The sequence below is a fragment of the Aegilops tauschii genome, chromosome 2 (assembly GCF_002575655.3).
Source record: "Aegilops tauschii subsp. strangulata cultivar AL8/78 chromosome 2, Aet v6.0, whole genome shotgun sequence".
NCBI lineage: Eukaryota > Viridiplantae > Streptophyta > Magnoliopsida > Poales > Poaceae > Aegilops > Aegilops tauschii.
Genome location: NC_053036.3, coordinates 533,001,472 through 533,006,939, shown reverse-complemented (window position 1 = coordinate 533,006,939; position 5,468 = coordinate 533,001,472).

Genomic DNA, 5,468 nt, shown 5'->3' with positions numbered 1-5,468 from the left:
AGAGGAACATGTATAAGTCATGAAGAAAGCAATAGCAATAAAACTAAACGATCATTATGCTAAGCTAATGGATGGGTCTTGTCCATCACATCATTCTCTAATGATGTGATCCCGTTCATCAAATGACAACACATGTCTATGGTCAGGAAACTTAACCATCTTTGATTAACGAGCTAGTCAAGTAGAGGCATACTAGGGACACTCTGTTTGTCTATGTATTCACACATCTACTAAGTTTCCGGTTAATACAATTCTAGCATGAATAATAAACATTTATAATGATATAAGGAAATATAAATAACAACTTTATTATTGCTTCGAGGGCATATTTCCTTCAGTCTCCCACTTGCACTAGAGTTAATAATCTAGTTCACATTGTCATGTGATTTAACACCAATAGTTCACATCTTTATGTGATTAGTTCACATCGCCATGTGACTAATACCCAAAGGGTTTTACTAGAGTCAATAATCTAGTTCACACCGCTATGTGATTAACACCCAAAGAGTACTAAGGCGTGATCATGTTTTTCTTGTGAGAGAAGCTTAGTCAATGGGTCTGTCACATTTAGAGCCGTATGTATTTTGCAAATTTTCTATGTCTACAATGCTCTGCATGGAGCCACTCTTGCTAATTGCTCCCACTTTCAATATGTATCCAGATTGAGACTCAGAGTAATCCGGATTGGTGTAAAAGCTTGCATCGACGTAACTCTTTACGACAAACTCTTTATCACTTCCATAACCGAGAAACATATCGTTAGTCCTTTTCAGGTATTTCAGGATGTTCTTGACCGCTGTCCAGTGATCCACTCCCGGATTACTTTGGTACCTCCCTGCTAAACTAATAGCAAGGCACACATCAGGTCTGGTACACAGCATTGCATACATGATAGAACCTATGGCTGAGGCATAGGGAATGACTTTCATTTTCTCTCTATCTTTTGCAGTGGTCGGGCATTGAGTCTGACTCAACTTCACACCTTGTAACACAGGCAAGAACCCTTTCTTTGACTGATCCATTTTGAACTTCTTCAAAACTTTATCAAGGTATGTGCTTTTTGGAGGTCCAATTAAGCGTCTTGATCTATCTCTATAGATCTTGATGCCCAATATATAAGCAACTTCACCGAGGTCTTTCATTGAAAAATTCTTATTCAAGTATCCTTTTTATGCTATTCAGAAATTCAGTATCATTTCCAATCAACAATATGTCATCCACATATAATATCAGAAATGCTACAGAGCTCCCACTCACTTTCTTGTAAATACAGGCTTCTCCAAAAGTCTGTATAAAACCATATGCTTTGATCACACTATCAAAGCGTATATTCCAACTCCGAGAGGCTTGCATCGGTCCATAAATGGATCACTGGAGCTTGCACACTTTGTTAGCACCTTTTGGATCGACAAAACCTTCTGGTTGCATCATATACAACTCTTCTTTAAGATATCCATTAAGGAATGCAGTTTTGACATCCAGTTGCGAAATTTCATAATCATAAAATGCGGCAATTGCTAACATGATTCAGACAAACTTAAGCATCGCTATGGGTGAGAAGGTCTCATCATAGTCAACTCCTTGAACTTGTCGAAAACCTTTCGCAACAAGTCGAGCTTTGTAAACAGTAACATTACCGTCTGCGTCAGTCTTCTTCTTGAAGATCCATTTATTCTCTATTGCTTGCCGATCATTGGGCAAGTCAACCAAAGTCCACACTTTGTTCTCATACATGGATCCCATCTCAGATTTCATGGCCTCAAGCCATTTCTTGGAATCTGGGCTCATCATCGCTTCCTCATAGTTCGTAGGTTCGTCATGGTGAAGTAACATGACCTCCAGAACAGGATTACCGTACCACTCTGGTGCGGATCTTACTCTGGTTGACCTACGAGGTTTGGTAGTAACTTGATCAGAAGTTTCATGATGATCATCATTAGCTTCCTCACTAATTGGTGTAGGAATCACTGGAACTGGTTTCTGTGATGAACTACTTTCCAATTCGGGAGAAGGCACAATTACCTCATCAAGTTCTACTTTCCTCCCACTCACTTCTTTCGAGAGAAACTCCTTCTCTAGAAAGGATCCATTCTTAGCAACGAATATCTTGCCTTCGGATCTGTGATAGAAGGTGTACCCAACAGTCTCCTTTGGGTATCCTATGAAGACACATTTCTCCGATTTGGGTTCGAGCTTATCAGGTTGAAGCTTTTTCACATAAGCATCGCAGCCCCAAACTTTAAGAAATGACAACTTGGGTTTCTTGCCAACCCACAGTTCATATGGTGTCGTCTCAACGGATTTAGATGGTGCCCTATTTAACGTGAATGCAGCCGTCTCTAAAGCATGACCCCAAAACGATAGTGGTAAATTAGTAAGAGACATCATAGATCGCACCATATCTAATAAAGTACGATTACGACGTTCGGACACACCATTACGCTGTGGTGTTCCAGGTGGCGTGAGTTGCGAAACTATTCCACATTGTTTCAAATGAAGACCAATCTCGTAACTCAAATATTCACCTCCATGATCAGATCGTAGAAACTTTATTTTCTTCTTATGATGATTTTCCACTTCACTCTAAAATTCTTTGAACTTTTCAAATGTTTCAGACTTATGTTTCATCAAGTAGATATACCCATATCTGCTCAAATCATCTATGAAGGTCAGAAAATAACGATACCCGCCGCGACCCTCAACACTCATCCGACTGCATACATCAGTATGTATTATTTCCAACGAGTCTGTTGCTCGCCCCATTGTTCCGGAGAACGGAGTCTTAGTCATATTGCCCATGAGGCATGGTTCGCAAGCATCAAGTGATTCCAAAAGTCCATCAGGATGAAGTTTCTTCATGCGCTTTACACCAATTTGACCTAAACGGCAGTGCCACAAATAAGTTGCACTATCATTATTAAACTTGTATCTTTTGGCTTCAATACTATGAATATGTGTGTCACTACTAGCGAGATTCAATAAAAATAGACCACTCATCAAGGGTGCATGACAATAAAAGATATTACTCATATAAATAGAACAACCATTATTCTCTGATTTAAATGAATAACCGTCTCGCATCAAACAAGATCCAGATATAATGTTCATGCTTAACACTGGCACCAAATAACAATTATTTAGGTCTAAAACTAATCCTGAAGGTAGATGTAGAGGTAGCGTGCCGACGGCGATCACATCAACTTTGGAACCATTTCCCACGCGCATCGTCACCTCGTCCTTAGCCAATCTTCGTTTAATCTGTAGCCCCTATTTCGAGTTGCAAATATGAGCAATAGAACCAGTATCAAATACCCAGGCGCTACTACGAGCATTAGTAAGGTACACATCAATAACATGTATATCAAATATACCTTTCACTTTGCCATCCTTCTTATCCGCCAAATACTTGGGGTAGTTCCGCTTCCAGTGACCAGTCCCTTTGTAGTAGAAGCACTCAGTCTCAGGCTTAGGTCCAGACTTGGGCTTCTTCACTTGAGCAACAACTTGTTTCCCATTCTTATTGAAGTTCCCCTTCTTTCCCTTTGCCCTTCTTCTTGAAACTAATGGTCTTGTTAACCATCAACACTTGATGCTCCTTCTTGATTTCTACCTCCGCAGCCTTTAGCATCGCGAAGAGCTCAGAAATTGTCTTATCCATCCCTTGCATATTATAGCTCATCACGAAGCTTTTGTAGCTTGGTGGCAGTGATTGAAGAACTATGTCAATGACACTATCATCAGGAAGATTAACTCCCAATTGAGTCAAGTGGTTGTGGTACCGAGACATTCTGAGTATATGTTCACTGGCAGAACTATTCTCCTCCATCTTGCAGCTGTAGAACTTATTGGAGACTTCATATCTCTCAATCCGGGCATTTGCTTGACATATTAACTTCAACTCCTGGAACATCTCATATGCTCCATGACGTTCAAAACGTCGTTGAAGTCCCGGTTCTAAGCCGTAAAGCATGGCACACTGAACTATCGAGTAGTCATCAGCTTTGCTCTACTAGACGTTCATAACGTGCGGAGTTGCTCCTGCAGCGGGTCTTGCACCTAGCGGTGCTTCCAGGACGTAATTCTTCTGTGCAGCAATGAGGATAATCCTCAAGTTATGGACCCAGTCTGTGTAGTTGCTACCATCATCTTTCAACTTAGCTTTCTCTAGGAACACATTAAAATTCAAGGGAACGGTAGCACGGGCCATTGATATACAGCAACATAGACATGCAAAATACTATCAGGTACTAAGTTCATGATAAATTAAAGTTCAATTAATCATATTACTTAAGAACTCCCACTTAGATAGACATCTCTCTAGTCATCTAACTGATCACGTGATCCATATCAACTAAACCATGTCCGACAATCACGTGAGATGGAGTAGTTTTCAATGGTGAACATCACTATGTTTATCTACTATATGATTCACGTTCGATCTTTCGGTCTCAGTGTTCCGAGGCCATATTTGCATATGCTAGGCTCGTCAAGTTTAACCCGAGTATTTTGCGTGTGCAAAACTGGCTTGCACCCGTTGTATGTGAACGTAGAGCTTATCACACCCGATCATCACGTGGTGTCTCGGCACGACGAACTGTAGCAACGGTGCATACTCAAGGAGAACACTTATACCTTGAAATTTAGTGAGAGATCATCTTATAATGCTATCGCCGTACTAAGCAAAATAAGATGCATAAAAGATAAACACCACATGCAATCAAAATAAGTGATATGATATGGCCATCATCATCTTGTGCCTTTGATCTCCATCTCCAAAGCACCGTCATGATCACCATCGTCACCGGCTTGACACCTTGATCTCCATCGTAGCATCGTTGTCGTCTCGCCAACTATTGCTTCTACGACTATCGCTACCGCTTAGTGATAAAGTAAAGCAATTACATGGCGATTGCATTTCATACAATAAAGCGACAACCATATGGCTCCTGCCAGTTGCCGATAACTTTTACAAAACATGATCATCTCATACAACAATTTATATATCATCATGTCTTGACCATATCACATCACAACAAGCCCTGCAAAAACAAGTTAGACGTCCTCTACTTTGTTGTTGCAAGTTTTAAGTGGCTGCTACGGGCTTCTAGCAAGAACCGTTCTTACCTACGCATCAAAACCACAACAATTTTTCGTCAAGTGTGTTGTTTTAACCTTCAACAAGGACCGGGCATAGTCAAACTCGATTCAACTAATGCTGGAGAAACAGACACCCACTAGCCACCTGTGTGCGAAGCACGTCGGTAGAACCAGTCTCATGACCGCGGTCATGTAATGTCAGTCCAGGTCGGTTCATCCAACAATACCGCCGAATCAAAGTAAGACGTTGCTGGTAAGCAATATGACTATTATTGCCCACAACTCATTGTGTTCTACTCGTGCATATAACATCTATGCATAGACCTGGCTCGGATGCCACTGTTGGGGAACGTAGTATTCAAAAAAAATCC